Source organism: Benincasa hispida, chromosome 1 (genome assembly GCF_027475165.1).
Source record: "Benincasa hispida cultivar pf3 chromosome 1, pf3_genome.v1.1, whole genome shotgun sequence".
NCBI lineage: Eukaryota > Viridiplantae > Streptophyta > Magnoliopsida > Cucurbitales > Cucurbitaceae > Benincasa > Benincasa hispida.
The window spans coordinates 31,631,734-31,650,939 of NC_143478.1; the positions used below are offsets into that span (position 1 = coordinate 31,631,734).

Sequence of the window (19,206 nt, forward strand, 5' to 3'; positions counted from 1 at the left end):
GTGAAGCCTATCTAGCTCATGTGGTGGTCTCCCCAGATGAAAAATTGAAATCGGAAGACGTACCAATAGTTTGGGAGTTCATGGATGTTTTGTAAGAGTATATCAACATGCAGCAGAAGCAACAAGGATCAATAAGCATTCTAATTCATTAATTTTGGCAGAAACTAAAGCATGCTCATCTAATATAAGTGGGTTTGTAGTCATACCTTTGTAGAACTCTTCAGGATCTTGATCTTCAGTAGTTGTCTTCTCCAAAACTCATTGTGAACCACCTCAAGATCTTTACAACCTCTTGGAGCTTTAGAACGAGTTGTAGGACTCAAGAACAACTTGAACCGATGGAAAACAAGGGAGAAGTTCACTACACCAGTTTATTTAAAGAACCATTTCTTCAACACGAATTTTTCTCTAAAATCTCTTTGAATGCATGCCTCAATTCCGCTCCAATCTTCTTTATTTATTGCAGGTGAACATGCAAAGGAGATGGTTGCATGAGATGCAGCTCATGCTTGGAGTAATTGAAGACAAAGTGAATGGTTTTTGTGTGAGCATGTTGAAGATGGTAATGGAAAAACCTCTTTTTCTATTTTGTGCTATTTTTGTAATTTTTCAATTTTTCCCAAAAATCAAATGATTTCAATAAATCAAATTTGATTTCAAAAGTGAAAATATTATTAATTTTATAAAATTAAATTTCTAATAAATTAATAAATACTTATTTAAATAATTTAAATAATTCTAATTAATTTAATATCAAATATTAAATTAATTTTTACACAAATCCACCTTCATATATTTAGATGATATTTAAATATAAATTCTCATATTCCGTTTAATTTTAATTTGAATGTTTCAAATTAACTTATCAAGCTACTTTAAAGTTTATCCATTTACGAGCTAGTAAGGGGACCTCGCGGACCTACAGATCATGGGCTCCAACGATACGAGATTAATCGACTAAAATCATTAGAACGAATTAACCCCCATTTGTTAACTAATGGGTCACTCCACTATATTAGGTTCACTTGATATAACCATAATCAGTAAGTCGATCCTTCATAGGTTGTTCGTAATCACAGCTGGGTCAAGATAACCGATTTACCTTTGTGAATACATCTTGTTCCTTAAGGTCTTACTGACCCTCTAATGAACAATTTTGATTCATAATACCTATGAATCAAGTCCTTTCTCTATCATGAGAAGATGAGGCCCCGATTGTTCAAGACTTGGAATCAATACTTAAGAGAACAACCTATTAGGTAACCCTAAATCGGGTAGGAGTGAATTCCATCTTGCAGGGCTATGTCCCTAGCTATTCATCTGGTCTTATCTCCAAAATGGGAGGCTTATTGAGCAGTGCTATTGGAATACTCTCATCGTTTGTAGATCAAAGGATAATTCCAAACAAACAGAAGTTCATAGCTAGCTCAGGATTAAGATCGAGTTAACCTAGGTTACTTAATAAATGAAATAGTCAGTTTTAACAATAAACGGTCGTTATAAAGAAAAGTGACTATTTTCGTGGTCCAATCTATATGCCAACTCATTGCATAGGATGCCCCCACTCACATGTCTCAACATGAACAATTTGTGGATCACATCGTTTGTAGCACTTTACAACTCCTTGTAACAACTATAGAGTGGGCCGCATCCAATAGTGTTACCAGGATGAGATACCCAATTTCACCCATATACTTATTAGACCATTTAGGCTATATACTGTTATCTTGATCCTGTTTCTGTCACCAAATAAAGTTAAAGTATTCAAACTATAGCCATGGATTTTCATAATAGAATGCAAAATCAACAACTTATTATTATTGATAAATAGAATGTTTAACACGAACTGTGAGTTCTAGGATATTCCCAACGATTTCCCACTTGGACTAAAACTCCAGTGAGAACAAATATATACAATATAATGTTGAGAAACATAAAGGGAAAATACAATAAACTAGGGCATCTCTAATACCATAGATATTCTCCCACTTGCCCTTGATTACACTACTCGGAGTCCTAGTCCAACTAGGTGGCCCTCGAACACTTTAGCTGAGAGGGCCTTTGTAAATGGATCAGTAAGGTTGTCTTCAGAGGTAATCTTTGTGACGATCACATCTTTTTGGTGAGGAGATGGTACTTTCTTTCAATATATTTTCCACGTTTGTGACTCCTTGGTACTTTCGAGTTAGCAACAACACCGCTATTATCGCAATACAGTGTGATAGGCAGGTGCATATCTGGAATTACTTCCAAATCAGCCAACAATTTGCGAAGCCATACTACTTCTTTAGCAGCTTCACATGCAGCCACGTATTCCGCTTCCATTGTGGAGTCAATTATACAACTTTACTTAATGCTTCTCCAAACTATAGCTCCTCCATTGAAAGTGAAAACTGATTCTGAAGTAGATTTCCTAGAATCAACGTTAGTCTGGAAATCAGAATCAGTGTATCCTGTAAGGATCAAATCCTTAGATCTATACACAAGCATATAGTCCCTTGTTCTCCTTAGATACTTGAGGATGTTATTAACAGCAGTCTAATGACTGTGTCCCGGATTGGATTGGAACCTGCTGACGATTCCAACTGCAAAGCATATGTCAGGGCATGTACATAACATTGCATACATCAAACTCCCAACTGCAGATGCGTATGGAATTCTTATCATTTCCTCAAAATCTTGAGGTGTCTTAGGACGCTGTTCCTTCGACAAATGAATTCCCTTTTGAAAACAATCCTTCTCCTCCTTGTTGATCTTTCTTACTCATTTGTAGTTCAAGCTCTCTAACTCTAACAGCTGAAAAAATAGCTTTTATGGTAATCATTTCTCTACCATACTTCATTGCTATTTTAACATCCTTAAATGAATATGGTAGTGAATTTAATAGGATAAAAGCCTCATTCTCTTCTCCAATATTGTCTCCCATAAACCTCAATTCAGATGACAGCCTCTTGAATTCATTCAAATTTTCTATGAGGGATTTTGCAACATGCATTCTGCATGTAAAGAATATTTCCCTCAAGAAAGCTTTATTAGGAAGATCTTTATTGAGATAGATTTCATTTAATTTGTTTCAAAGATCAAAAGCAGTTTGTTAATAAACAATTTGCCTTAAAACACTATCAGTAACATTTAAAACAATAGTTCCATAGGCATTTACCTCCATTGTTTCTTTTCCTACATCTGTGAGTGTTTCTGGAAGCCTTGTTAGGTCTGTGATGGCCAAGAGTGCCTTTTGTTGTCCCAATACTTCTTTGATCTTAGCTTTCCATAATTCAAAATCTATCTTTTCATCAAAATTTTCATTTTCAAACCTAGTTGTAGCTATCCTTTAATTTCAAGATTGACTTTGTCTGAATCTTTCTCTGCAAGAATTCAAATCTTGGACTAGAATTAGGATGTTTCTTGGCTCTGATACCACTTGTTGGTCTAATGGACTAATTTTTCTTCCTTTGCATGCCCAAGTTTAATGTTGGAGACAACCCAACTCTGTGTAAAACACCAGCCCACAATTGCTAAGTTAGTGGAATCAGGAAAGATTTTACTTCAACTTGATAATGACTCTCCTCTGCCACGTACCAGCTGGGTCAGAGCATTCTATTTAGATTTTCAATTACACTGAGTGCAGAATCAGAGAGAAGTCTAAAGGCTATATATTGAAATGCCTTGAATCTATTTGCTGGCGCTTCGAACAACCAAGTACGGGGGTTTGATATTCAACATATTTATTTATTTGTAGTTATTTATAATTTTAACCCTAGGGTTTAAAGTAGTGTGCTATATAAACTCTCTAACCCTAGAGGCACCATTTTGATGTAATTTCTGAAAACATTTTCTCAAATAATATTGTTCTCCCTCTGCCTGTGGACGTAGCTAACACACTGTTAGTGAACCACGTATATCTGTGTGTCGATCTTCTCTATCTCTACGTTTCTTTTTGTGTTCTTTAATTGTCGATTTCGTAACAAACTGGTATAAGAGCGTTGTTAAAGGTTTTTTTCGAAATTCCATATTTGTTCGAAAATTGAAGATGTCTGGCATGAACGTAAAGATCGACAAATTTACCGGGAGGAACAATTTTGGTTTATGGCAAATCAAGATGCGATCCCTGCTAAAGCAGTAGGGGCTGTAGGCGCCGCTAATGGGTAAGTCAAAGAAGGCTGCCATGGATGATGAAGAGTGGCAGACTCTTGAGGAGAAGGCTCATTCAACGATCATGCTATGTTTGGCTGATGACGTCATCATCGAGGTCGCAGATGAAGAAACTGCCACTGGCCTTTGGTTGAAGTTGGAAAGTCTTTATATGACGAAATCTTTAACCAAGAAGTTATTTCTAAAAAAAACGTTTGTATCATCTATGTATGTAGGAAGGTATGTCTCTACGAGACCATCTTGATCAATTAAATAAAATTTTATTAGATCTGCGTAATGTAGAGGTTAAGGTTGATGATGAGGTTGCTGCCCTAATTTTGTTGACATCTTTTCCCCCGTCGTATGAGACTTTCATTGACTCATATATTGAAGGGAAGGAAACTCTGACCTTGGAAGATACAAAGTCCACGTTGCTTATGAGAGAGGACCGTCAGAATGCAGGAAGTTCAGTTACAGAAAGTCGGGCATCTAGGTTAACTGCTACAGGAAGCAAGTGACATAGGAATTCTGGTAAGCAGAAGTCGAACCAAAATAAAAAGTCTTCGAAGTCAAAGGGTTCTAGGTCAGATGATATTTGTAACTACTATAAAGAAAAGGGGCATTGAAAAACCGAATGTCCTAAGATAAAAAGAAATTAGGAAAAGAAGGAAAAAAGTGACAAAAGGGAAGCATCCACCTCTGTTGCACAAGTTGAGATTGATTCTAAAGAAGTCGAGATCGATTCTGAAGGAGATCTAGCTTTAGTTGTGAATGAACATTCACATTTTGATGATGTGTGGGTTCTTGATTGTGGGGAATCTTATCATATGTGCCTAAATAGAGAGTGGTTCTCAACTATTAGCAAATAGATGGAGGGAATGTTAGCATGGCTAATGGTGCTGTGTGCAAGATAGTTGGAATCGGCTCAGTCAAGATACAAACACATAATGATGCCTTCTACACTTTAAAAGAGGTTAGGCATGTTCTACTAATGAAGAAGAGTTTGATATCCTTTAGTGTACTCGATAGCAAGGGTTACAGTTTTGAAGGTAAAGGTGGAGCAATGTATGTCTATAAGGGTTCTGAGCTAGTTCTGAAAGGCATAAAGCGTGGAACACTGTATTTTCTATTAGGTTCCACGATAACAGGTTATGTTGTTGTTGCATCGCCGGTCGTTCACAAGGATGATATGAGTAAGTTATGGCATATGAGACTTGGTCATATGAGTGAAAAAGGGATGCAAATTCTATAAAAAAGAGATCTTCTTTGTGGGCACAAGGTGTAGGATTTTGAATTTTGTGAACATTGTGTATTTGGGAAGCTTCATTGCAGCAAGTTTCCAAGAGGTGTTCATCGTACAAAAGAGACACTTGATTATATTCATTCAGACTGTAGGGACCTTCCAAAGTTGAATCTATTGGAGGCAGTAGGTATTTTTTGTCGATAATTGATGATTACTCAAGAATGACTTGGGTTTTTTTTTTATGAAACATAAAAGTGAAGCCTTCAAGAATTTCAAGCAATGGAAGATATTGATTGAAAATCAAACTGGGAAGAAGATCAAAAGGCTGTGAATTGATAATGGTCTGGAATTCTGTGGATCTGAATTAATTAGTTCTGTAAAGCTGAGGGGATTGTTCGCCATCATACTGTTAGGAATACTCCACAGCAAAATGGGGTTGCAGAACATATGAATTAGACGTTGTTGGAGAGAGCAAGATGCATGCTCTTTAATGCAGGGTTGGCTAGAAAGTTTTGGGCAGAAGTAGTAAGTACATCATGTTATCTGATCAATCGTAGACCTCACACAACTATTGATTGTAAAACACCTTACAAGGTATGGTCTGGTAAGCCTGCAGATTATTCTTTATTAAAAGTTTTTGGTTATACTGTCTACTATCATATTAATGAGGGTAAATTAGAAACCAGAGCTAAAAAAGGTATATCTGTGGGTTTTGGGAAAGAGTTAAGGGATATAAAGTCTGGTCACTTTTGAGAATAGAGTCATACTTAGTAGGACTGTGATATTTGATGAAAATTCCATGCTTAACTCAACTGTAAAGCCTTTTTTGACGTCTACTTATGTGGGAGAAAGTAGTAGTGTTGATAAACATGTGGAGATGCAATTCAATTCAGCTGTGAATGAATTACAACATCAAGGTGGAGAAGATCAACACGTTACTACAGAAACTGATGTGCAACCAGAAATTAATGTGCCTTAAACGTCAGAAGTTGCTTTGCCTGAAAATTGTAGATCACAAGTAGATCAACCAAGCATAGCTCGTGATAGAGCTAGAAGAGTTGGTGTTGGACCTCCTGTGAGGTATGGTTTTGAAGATATGGTTACTTTTAAGTTGCAGGTTGCTGAAGAGGTGGATCCTCATGAGCCATCCACCTATAGAGAAGCTGTGTCATGTGGTGAGTCTGCCTTGCTGCTATGGGAGATGAGATGGAATCTCTTGACAAAAATCAGACTTGGGAATTAGTTAAACGACCTAAGGAGAGAAAAATTGTCACTTGTAAATGGGTCTTCAAGAAAAAAGAGGGAATATCACCTTTAGAGGGCATTAAATATAAAGCTCCAGTTGTTGCTAGAGGGTTCACACAAAGGAAAGGAGTTGATTATAATGAGATCTTCTCACCAGTAGTCAGACATACTTCTATCAGGGTGTTACTAGCTATAGTAGCACATCAGAATTTGGAACTTGAACAACTAGATGTGAAGACAGCTTTCTTACATGGAGAGTTGGAGGAAGAGATTTATATGACCCAACCAGATGGGTTCCAATGTCCAGGTAAAGAAGATTATGTTTGCAAGTTGAAGAAATCTTTGTATGGGTTAAAGCAGTCTCTAAGGCAGTGGTACAAACGATTTGACAACTATATGATTGGACTTGGCTATAACAGGAGTCCGTATGATTGTTGTGTATATCATAACAAAGCTGATGATAGTTTGATGATTTATCTACTTTTATATGTAGATGATATACTCATAGCTGCAAAGTCCAAGTCTGATATTCTAAAATTGAAGAATCTTTTCAGTGCTGAGTTTGATATGAAGGATTTGGGTGCTACTAAGAAAATTCTAGGTATGGAGATTTATAGGGACAGAGATAAGAATAAGCTCTTCTTATCCCAAAAAGGATATATTTAGAAAATATTGTCTAGGTTTGGTATGTCATCAACTAAGCCTATAGATACTTCTAGTGCTGTAAATGCTCGTTTGTCATCTGTGTTTTCACCACAGTCTGAAGCTGAGAAGGAGTACATGTCTTGAGTTCCTTATGCTAGTGCAGTGGGAAGTTTGATGTATGCTATGGTCTGTACTAGGCCTGATCTTGCCCATGCTGTTAGTGTTGTCAGTAGGTTCATGGGTCAATCTGGGAAGGAGCATTGGCAAGCCTTTAAAAAGGATTTTTCATTACCGTAGAGGTACATCTGATGTTGGTCTTGTTTATGGATTTGCACAGAGTGTTTGGTGACCGGTTGCTCTGATTCTAACTATGCTGGAGATGTTGACAGTAGGAGGTCTATGACTAGCTATGTGTTCACTTTGGGTGGTTCTATTGTTATTTGGAAGGAAAACTTACAGCCTACAGTTACTTTGTCTACTACTGAAGCAGAGGACATGGCCTTGACAGAAGCTGCTAAAAAAGGAATATGGCTGAGGGGGTTAGTTAGTGATCTTGGTTTGCATCATGACCAAGCTATTGTATATTATGATAGTTTGAGTGCAATATGTCTAGCCAAGGATCAAGTTCATCATGGAGATTTATTGAAATTCCTTGAATCTATTTGCTGGTGCTTCGAAAAACCAAGTACGGGGGTCTCGCTTTTGACCCTAGTGTTTAGAGTAGTGTGCTATATAAACTTTCTAACCTTAGAGGCGCTGTTTTGATGTAATTTCTAAAAACATTCTCTCAAATAATATTGTTCTCCCTCTACCCGTGGACGTAGCTAATATACTGTTAGTGAACCACATATATCTGTGTGTCGATCTTTTTTATCTCTACGTTCCTTTTTGTGTTCTTTAATTGTCGATTTCGTAACACTATACGAGAGAGAAAACCAGTTCTTCCATGCTCATCTTATTCTTGAGGGTTTTAGAAGGGAAGATGAAGTTCTTGAGTTTCAAATCTCAGTGATTCACCTGCATGTGAGCAAAATCGTGTAGGAGATGCAAAGATGAACAAGAAGATAGTTGAGGAAGAAATAACACAAGGAGTTTAAGTGGTTCGGCCAAGGGCCTACGTCCACTGTGCAAAAGGGAGGGTGTATTTTTATTGTTTCTTCATTTAAATTTTTCTTTACAGAATGAATTCACTCACTTACTCTCTTTTTTTTTCTTCCCCTTTTATACAGGTTCTTATTTATAAAAGGAAGAAGCTCATAGTGAGCTGGTGGTTACAACAAACAAAACAGAAAGAAGAAATAAAGGTAAGCTGTCTACTAATCTCTTTTCTCGGTTCTTTCTGTTACAATAATGAACTCTTTTTACAATATAAATATTTACAATCATTCGTGATCTAACTATAGTGGAGGTGGCTTATCCAATGACATATACATCGATATTGATACAAAGTTATGAATAAGTATTTATAAAGAAAGTTAATTGATAGTAAATAACTTACATCAATATATCATGTTTGCCAAAGTGATTAAACAGTCTTTACAGAATAAAGGTTAGATCATGTAATCAAAGCACCTTTACAAAATAAATATTATAAAGTATAACAATCACAAATAAGCATTTAGACAATGCATCAAACTGCTCCTCAAATGAAAACCCTCCTTGTCTTGCATAAGTAAGCTCATCACTTTCATCAACGTCAATCTCCACACGACGAATTTGTTCATTACTAACCACAATACATCATAATTCTCATCATACACCTTCAAGTCATGAAATCCTCGTGGTGGTGCTTTTAATATGACATACCAACTTGAGGTGTCATATTCTCTAATATAAAACACCTGTTTTGCTTGCGAGGCAAAGATGAAAGGCTCCCATACAAATATGCTTTGGCTTTGATGTAAACTAATAAGAGTGGATCTTTCCTCGACTTTTAATCCATTACGAACATTTGCTCAATCGCATCGAAAGATTGGAAGTTGGTAGATATAATAATCTAATAAGATGATTTCTTGTAACACCCCATAATAAGGAACTAGTTTCACAACTTGATATTGATCTTTTGCATTAGATGTACATAATGTTCTAACATGTACAAAAACACCACTAGTTTGGGTTGATTTTTCAACACTCTTTATGTGAAATCGTTGCCCATTTATGATGTATTCAGTGTAAGACATAGTATTTTTTCTGGGCCTATTTGCAAGCCATTTTAACAAGTTAGAGTAACCTTCAACAGACGAATCTAATTCAATCTGGTAAGAATAAACATACCAACTTGTTAGTGAAAGTATATTATGGTTTTAAATATTCGTTTGTTATTAAATAGTTAGTATTACCTTGGATTTCAACCATTATGGAAATTGTTCTGTATGAACCTTCCAAATAGATTAGAATCTTTTGTCAGTCTTTTATCTAAGATCATGAGTTCATTCATATGCATTTTGCCTAAATAAGTTATCATTAAATAATAATCTTAAATTAAACTAAGTAATATTGTTACACAAAATAACTCACTCGATAAATGGTTCCACATCTGCTATATTGAATAGGACATATCAGTGTGCATTCTTAAGTACATAATAAGATAATACAAATATTAAAATACTTGTTTGAAAAGTCAACACATCTATCAGCTAAGTAACATACTACAATACACCCTTCTGGTCATGCTTTGTTCCGTACAAAACCTTTAAATATCTTCATATATCTAGGTTAATTGTTATTAGTATAAGGAAGACCAAAATTATCAATATATCAAAAGTAAAACAGTTACCTTTCAAATGGGTACATCCAATGGAATTGAACAGGTTCGCATATACAAGCTTCACGACCCAAATGAATAACCAAATATGTCATTATATAAAAAAAATGAAGGTGGAAAGTACCTTTCAAGAAGACATAAAATGTCCACCATTTCTTTTTCAAGCTCTAACATAACCTCTCTATCAATTATACGTTGCCAAAGTCTATTGAAATATGAACATAGCCTGTATATTGCATGTCTTGGACCTTTCGGAAGCAAACCTCTAAGCACCACAGATAAAAGTTGTTGCATCAACAAATGATAATCATGAGACTTCAACCCCATCACTTTGCATTCATCTAATGATACACACTTTGAAATGTTTGAGTTGTATCCATTAGGCAACCTTGACCAAAATAATTTCTTCTTAGATTTCGATAATGTGTGTAGAGTAGGAGGTAGGTAAGTTCCTCCTCGTTCTTGAGGATGTAGGTCAGGGCATATTTTCAAAAGTTGTAAATCTTTTCTTGCATTAATTCCATCTTTTTTCTTTCCATTTATATCTAATAATGTACCTATAATATTCTCACACACATTCTTCTCCACATGCATGATATCCAAGTTGTGGCATATTGGTAATTCCTACACAATCAAAGTTTCAAATCGTTAATGGTCTAATTTGAACCTCAATAATTTGAAACTCAATAAAATACACCATAAACTTAGATTTCGTTAACTTTCCAATATGGTAGATCGAAGAAAATTGATCGCTTCTTCCACCTTTGACAATTCTTTATGACTCTTGCTCTTTATCTTATCACCTTTCCCCTAACAATTATCAAAATCTTCAAGTTGGGCATAAATTGCACTACTTGTTGCAATTTTGGGAGGTAACTATTCTTCTATTTTCCCACCAAACCATGCCTTTTTTTCTCTGATATGGATGAGCCATTGATAAGAATTGTCTATGACCTATATATGCAAATTTTTTACTATTTTTCAACCAATAAGAATGAGTATTATCTCCACAAGTTGGGCATACATATTTACCTTTTGTGGTGCATCCGGCAAGATTTCCATATGCTGGAAAATCATTTATAGTCCACATAAGAATTGATCTCAATTTGAAATGTGTTTTACTTACAATATCATAAACTTGTACTCCTTTCTATAGTTGTTGTAAATCTTCTCCAAGAGGTTGTAGATAAACATCAATATCATTTCCTGGTTGTCTAGGGCTAGGAATCAACAATGTCAATATTATATTTTTTTTTTTCATGCATAACCAAGGAGGAAAGTTGTAAGTAACAAGCATGACTAGTCAACAACTGTACTGACTACTCAAATTGGAGAATGGGTTAAACCCATCTGTAGCAAGGTCTAACCTTAGATTGCGTGGATCCATAGAAAACTCAGACTACTTTTTATCAATTGTTTCCCATGCAACAGAGTCAACTGGATGTCGAATTTTTCCATCAATACTTTTATGGTTCCAATGCCAACGTAAATTTTTACTAAGTTCATTTATTTTAAACATCTGTTTAAGTCATGGAATGATAGGAAAGTATCTCAATACCTTCGCAAGAACACCTTGTTTAATTTGGTTTGTTTGTTCATCAATCTTCCATATTGAAGTCGCACAATGAGGACAACTTTCTAACTTTTCATTCTTATTTTTAAATACGCAATAATCCTTAACACATGCATGAATTTTTTGTTAGCCTAAATCAAATTCCTTGAATAATTTTCTAACTTCATAAATAGATCTTGGAATAACATTGTCCATTGGGAACATCTCATGCAAAAGCCCTAAAAGGCTGGTGAAGCTTATATCTAACCAACCATTAAAAGTTTTTAGTTTATACAATGCTACAACTGCTAACATTTTCGTATACTTTGTACAACTTGCATACAATGGAGTATTTGCCTTTTGAACCTTTTAAGAAAAATTGTTTTCCTTTCTTGATGCAAATTGGTCATTAATGTTGTCCTCTTCTCCAATATATGTGCTCTCATAGAAGTTTGTTGCTTCAAGCATAAAACTATCATCAATTTCATTCTGGACTTCATCCCCTTCACATACTACTCTACGATGATACCAAATATTATATGTAAGGTCAATTCCCTTAATGACCAAGTGCTCATATATGATTTGAAAATCACAATGTCTCATATTCCTACATTCTTTACATGTGCATAAAAGTTTATTGGCATTTGACTTCCTTTTCTTCATTTCTTGTAAAAGATTCCATGCTCCTTCCGTATATTCATTACTAGCACTATTGGACAAAGTCAATTTTGTTAAGTATGCATCAAAAGATTAACTCAGAACTAATAGTTAGTTACTTTTATACAGATTTAGATGCACCTAATCTTTGTTGAACATTTTCAAAGTGTTGGTAATCTCTTTGAATGATCAGTTCAATCGCCAATGACTTGGTCACCAAGCACTATTTGAGAAAAGATAATATCAATTTTCAATGAGCTAACTTGATGAAATTCATAGGCCTTGCATCTTAAAATGGGATGGTGAAGTAACAAAGAATTAAACGTTCAAAGATTGTGACAGAATCCAAATATATTGATTATAAAAGACAAAGGTGGACCTAGTTAATGTAATCAAATTCTTTGTTTGATAAATGTTTCACGGGATGATGAACACTCCTAACTGTTTATAAAAGTGCTTGCCTATAGAACACTCATAAAATATACATAACAAAACCAAGAAACCAATAGGTGGAAATAGTATATATAGGCTTTTCAAAACTCGACTTGGATCTTCAAAATGTTACCAAACTACATATTTAAGAAGTATGTTATTCATAAGAATCAGAGAAAGAATAATTACTAGATTATTTTGAAATTATTATACTCTTGAGCCACAAAAATCCAAAAGGAAGCAATGATCTTTAGCCAAGGTTCAAACCTCTTCTTAAGAGCCCTTTTTACCTTTTAGACCCTTTCTATTTCTCTCAAGTTAGATATTCCATAGACAGTATAAAAGGAAAATATTTTCAAGAACTTTATTGTATGAACAATTGTGTGGAAGTCAAATGATCACAATGAGAACATGTCCTGATGACTTTTTATTCTTTTAATTATCTAGAAAATTTTTTAATTCGGACAACTTATATATACAATTTTCTTCCTTGTGATGACCTAAAAATTCTTTTCATCAAGCAACAATATTATTAACAAAAATTAAACATAATTAAGGTCAATATATTCAATCATAATATCGTTACAAATTTGTCATCCTACACTTGGTAAACTATTATTATATAATAATATTGGACAAATATTATTATATAATATTTGTTTTTTTTTTTTTTTGTATTTGATTTGTGTTATAGTATGTTAAATCTTTCAAACTTGAATCAATCCCAAATCTCAAATCAATAATAGGAGTTTTTTTGGGGCAATAGCAAGAGCTTTTATTCACAAATCCCAAAACAAAACCACTATACAATAAAGGCTTCAAAGACTAAAATTAGAAAACCCCATAAATTAGAATGAAAAAGGTATGGCAGTGGGCATTTATTCCCTCACACCCATAACTCGAAATTCCCCAATGAAATCTTCGAACCAAACTCATACATAACTGTGGCAAAACAGGGTAACAGACTCAAACTCTATGTGCAACCTTCTGAGATACAACACCTAATTCCATAAAAATTAATGGCCAACTAAAAAGTTCTTACCTTTTTCTTCTTTTCATTCCTTTTAAATTCTCTTAACAATTATAACTTTGAGTAGTACTTTTGTGGCAATAAATGGCAAAATGGGTATGTCTGTGTTACATAAAATTTCCTCTATATGCAACAATAATGCCTTTGCTCTTTGGATTTCTAATCCCCTCTCTCTATGAGATCAACTCATATAACTCAAAATAGATTGAAATTAGACATAAAGGAAACAAAGGAGGACAAAAATTTCCAAATTAATAAAAGAGAAGAGTATGTGAAAGGTGTTCACCTTACAACTCTCAAATATGTTGTGTCTCTAAAGAATGTGAGAATGTGAAATCAACGGCTACTTTGCTCTTATGTCTAATTTTTTAATGAACTTTTTTATGGCATACTTCCAGAAAATAAATATGAAAAGAGACATACAAAGAAAAGAGTAAAGAGAAAGGAAATCAGTGAAAATGATAGATAGAAAGCAAAATGAGAAAAAAAAAAAAAAAAACAAAACTTAATATAGCCACAACCTTCTAAATCAAACTCTCACATATGTACTAGTTTTATAGTCACAAGACATTTTTGGAAGCAAAATCTAACAATAACAGTAACCACAATAACTCAGGTGATATATACCTCCCCCCCTACAATCCAAAACTAGGAATGAAAAATTCATTTATTAAGATGTCAAATGTATAACCAATGCTACAAAAAGAGAGAACACAAATCCTCATATTACAATTAAATCAAAGTTCACAAAATAGAGTTACAAATGTGGAATATGTTAGAAACTTGAGACTACAAAAACATTTAACCTTCACTAAAAAGAAACACAATATGCTAAACATAGTATATGAGATGAGAAAAGTCAAAAAAGAAAATTTGTATATGAACATAATTATGGATAATGAGATTCATAAATGATATTAATCAAACCCACGCAATACAACATACAAGTAAGTCTTGGAAGTCACTAACAAGCAAGAAATGACTTTATTTTGCTTTTACAAATTCGAGTTACAAATAGACTTAACATCGTCTTAAGTGACACAAAGCTCAAATCAATAAAAATACATGTAATTAATAAATTAATCAAGATTCCAATATACCATTAATTTTAATGTTCAAATCATGAAAGAGTTCAAGTCATATGATCAAGAACAAAACTAAAATCAAAACTCACTCAAAAGGTGTTAGTGGCAGGAAATCCTCAAGAGCTATCTCACATATATAGAATCATCAAGAGTTATCTCACAACATTCAAAAGAAAAAGAAATAATACAAAATCCCCAAAAAAGGAAGAAGTAATTGAAATTCACCTTTGGTAATTCCGATAAGAAATGAGAGCTCACATTCTTTCGTTTGGAGAGCTCTAAAGAATGAAAAATTGAAGAGAAAAAGTCGAATAAGATGGAGATTTCAACGTCGAGGAGAATCTGCGAGGAGAAGTCGAAGTTGAGTGCAAACAGTCAAGAAGTCGATTGATGAGAATCTGAGCGAGAAGAACTCGATGTCGATCGAGGAGAGTTTGAGCGAGGAGAACTTGATGGAAGTCGATCGAGGAGAGTCTGAGCAAGGAGAACTCGATGAAAGTCGATCGAGGAGAGTCTGAGTGAGGAGAACTCGATGTCAATCGAGAAGAGTCTGAGCAAGGAGAACTCAATCGAGGAGAGTCTGAGCGAGGAGAACTCGATCGAGGAGAGTCTGAGTGAGGAGAACTCGATCGAGGAGAGTTTGAGTAAAAAGAACTCGATGTCTGAGCGAGGAGACCTTGATCGAAGTCCATTGAGGAGAGTCTGAGTAAGAAGAACTCTAAATAAATCGAGAAGAGTCTTAGCGAGGAGAACTCGAAGTCGATCGTGGAGAGTCTAGGTGAGGAGAAGTCGAAGTTGATCGAGGAGAGAGTCTGCACGAGGAGAAGTTGATGTCGAATAGGATTTCGAACGAAGGCAAAAAGACAAAGTTGATTGAGAGGGAAAAAGGGATTTCTAGCGAATTTTCCATACAGATTTTGAACGCGCCTTTTTTTCATTTTTATTCCCGCTTTTCTTCCAATTTTCATAGTTATTTTATTAAATGGCTCTCTATAAAAAGTTATTAAATGTAATATTTGTTGTAGTGATTCGTGCCTCTTCTATTTTGATCTCTCAGCCTATTAAAGATTCGAAAGTAAATGAAAATGATGACTCTGTTTCTACTGATGATAATGTCGTGTTGGGGTTGATGCCCTAAAGTCTCGTGTCCTATAGTTTGTAAACAGTTTGTACGAACGCTTGTGTTGATAATATATGATATTTTACTTCACATCTTGTTTTTTTGCTCAATTGCATGTTTTATTTGCTTTACCACAAACCAATAAACATAAAATCTCTGATTATCTGTATGTGACTCATGCATGTATGTGATGACATACAATTGGATCATGTCTTGAGTAATAACCAAAATGGTCTATAGTTATGGATATAGAAGGGAAACCTTATCCTGATAATGCTACGGATGCGACCCGCTTTGTGGAATAGTCATAAGGGTTGTGACTTGTCACAGATGGTCTGATCCTAATTATTAGTGTTAGGGACATGCGAGCGGGGGGCATCCTATACAAAGAGTTTGTATAAGACCTGACCACGAAGTGTTAACGTCTCATTATATAACACCGTTCGTGACAGAGACTTCATTTCACTAGGATGACCATAGGTAACATGACCTCAATCTTGAGTGAGTTGCGAACTCTTGCCATTGAGGGCGGTCCTTTGATTTGTATGGGTGCAAGTGGCTAGGTCGCCGATTTAAACCTACCATTTTGGGGATTCGTCTGATTTGGAAGCTGGGAACTCAGCTACACAAGATGAAATTCACTCCTTCCCCGAGGCAGGGGTAAGTAAATAGATAGCTCCCTTAAAGACTGATTCCGGGACTTGAACGGTGTGGCACCACATACCTTCTCTTGGCCCGAGAGGTGTTCACACATAGTTGGACTATGTTGTATTGTTCATTAGAGGAATCAGTGGTACTTAAGGAGTGAGATGTAACTATAGGGGCAAAACGGTAATTTGACCCAGCATACTTACGAGCATTTGTGAAGGGTCATCGTACTCATGATTGGTTATATCCGATGGACACAGAAATATATATGTGGTAAGAAGAATTCAACTGTTGGTCTTTAGTGAAATGTCTGACAGTTAATGGATGGTGGATCTCATGGTTAAAGAGTTTAGTCAGCTAGTCACGAACCGTTGGAGGTTCATGCCACAGGTCCATTAGGTCCCCTGGGTAGCTTGGATAAAGTCGAGAATCAGTGTTTGGGTTAATTTCAAATGTTCAAATTGACAAGAGAAAGTTCGATTATATATGATATAATTGGACTAGTTAATTATATATGATATAATTGGATAAATTTATGAGATACATTATTTTAGAGGAAATTAGATATAAATATGATTTATATCAAGTAGAGGAGAAATTACTATAGTAGATATGTGATATCAAACTATAAATTAAAAAATAATATGATTATATTTATTAATATTTTAATTGATTAATTATATGATAATTAATCCAAAATCACGTTCAGACGTGCTTTAGTGGGAACTGCGTCGGTTATTGTAACCGATGAATTAAAATGAAATTTGTTTCATTTTGAATTGTTAGTCTAGAAAAGGATTGTAGGCGCACGTTGGTGTGAAAAGTAATCGATCGCTTAAAATCGAGAACCTATACGTTAGTCGCTTAACACCTAAACAATCGTCTACCTAGCGCCTAAACGATCGAACACTAAGTCCTAAACGATCGGTTAGCTTACCTAAATGATCGTATAGTGTGTCGTGTTTGCTAAACGATCGCCTTCTGTTTTCTAAATGATCGTTCAGTAAAATCTACACGATCGTGTATTTTTTCCTAAACGATAAGCATCTTGCCATACGATAGCTTCTTATTCCCTCCCACTTGCTTATCGCCTACACGATTTGTTCTTCCTCCTACCTCTACCAAATTCACCAAATACCACGCTTTGGGTTCTCACTCCAAAGTTTGAAGACCGTCTTCAACTAGTATGAGAACTCTTTCCCTTGTTTTTTCTTGTTTAAAGCATGTCGTTAATTATTGTTTGTTTGCATAACTGTGCGTTTGAATGTATCTGCTGTATTTCGGTCACTGTGAAATTGGAGAAATCTGAACGCGCTCATGGAACTCTTAGTTAAGGGATCCTTCATGTTGAGTATAACGATGCCATCCCTACTAATAATGTTATTGGTGCTCCCTCTCTCACTGGAGAAACTGCCTCTCAAAACTCTAACACTGATGCTAGTCAGCATGTGTTTAACAAATAGATTTCCTTTGATTCTTCTGATGATCATGTTGTGCTTGCTGAACTGGGAAACCATAAAAACAAGAAAACGGTCACATTGTCACAGAACCCTGGTCCCTCATGCAGAACTCACTCGATACTTCCTCTTTCCTCAGAGAAACCTTCTGATTATGTATCTAGTGTTCACTCACACTCATCTTCTGATACAGTAAATGTTATTATGGCCTTTAAAAGAGTGACTACCAAAACTGGTCTAAGAAAGATTCTTCCAAATGTCCCTTCGATTCCCATTGATGAACTTTTCTTCCACTGTGAAAAGAATGTTTGCAATGGGAAGTATGTTGTTCGAAGAAGAAATGCGAATGAACAGACTGTCTCTGACAAGACTCGGTTCTGTTTGGTCATCATGGAGCTTATTAATCAAGCGGATTATTGAAGACGATTACTTAGATTGAGCCATTAGCTTATTCATGAGTTTTCCGTTAATCTTCCAAATTTGTTTGATGATCTGAATAGTACTGAATACATAAAAGTGCATGTTAGAGGTGTCTCCTTCAATATATCTCCTAAAGCTATCGATGAATTTCCTTATTGTGATGATAGTCTTACTCTTGGTGGTCCACATCCTTCAACTGAATCCTTGGTGTCTGAGATAACTGGAGGAAACTACACTGCTTGACCTTCATCTGGTCAATTGTTTGTTGTCGCATTGAATGTAAAATATGTTATTCTTTATAAAATGGGTATAGCAAATTGGTGACCCTCCATACATGGTTATGGGGTGTCTCCACCTCTTGTCAGCTTGCTTTATCAAATTGGAACCAGTTCTCAGTTTAATTTTGGTGTTTTTGTCTACAATCAAATGTTACAACATGTTGAATCCTTCACTATCAAACTACCTATTTGCTTCTCACGTCTTCTACGTAGTATTATGCTTACTCAGTGTCCCACCATTCTTACTTTATCCAATGCTCTTGGTCTTTTTCTCAAGTGTATCAACTTAAGCTACAAATTCTTTCAAGGCTACCATGTGCCTAACATTATGCATAACATTCGTCCACCCAAGTCTATGACATACCGATGCCTGATGAGCTTCATGCTCTTGAAGGTGGTTTCTTGATTCCCACTGATCTTGGAACTCGCATTTTACAAGTGCTGACCTCTAAATCATAGACCTTGAGTGGCATAATTTGATCGCTTACTGATCGTCGGG

The 19,206-nt window shown here is 35.3% G+C and overlaps 2 pseudogenes; both read right to left on the reverse strand.

The window, feature by feature from the left end:
- Positions 1 to 8,868: 8,868 nt before the first annotated feature.
- LOC150038379 (uncharacterized) lies at positions 8,869 to 9,619 on the reverse strand (annotated as a pseudogene).
- A 74-nt stretch (positions 9,620 to 9,693) lies between these two features.
- Positions 9,694 to 10,622, reverse strand: LOC150038380 (uncharacterized; annotated as a pseudogene).
- Between the last annotated feature and the right edge of the window lie 8,584 nt (positions 10,623 to 19,206).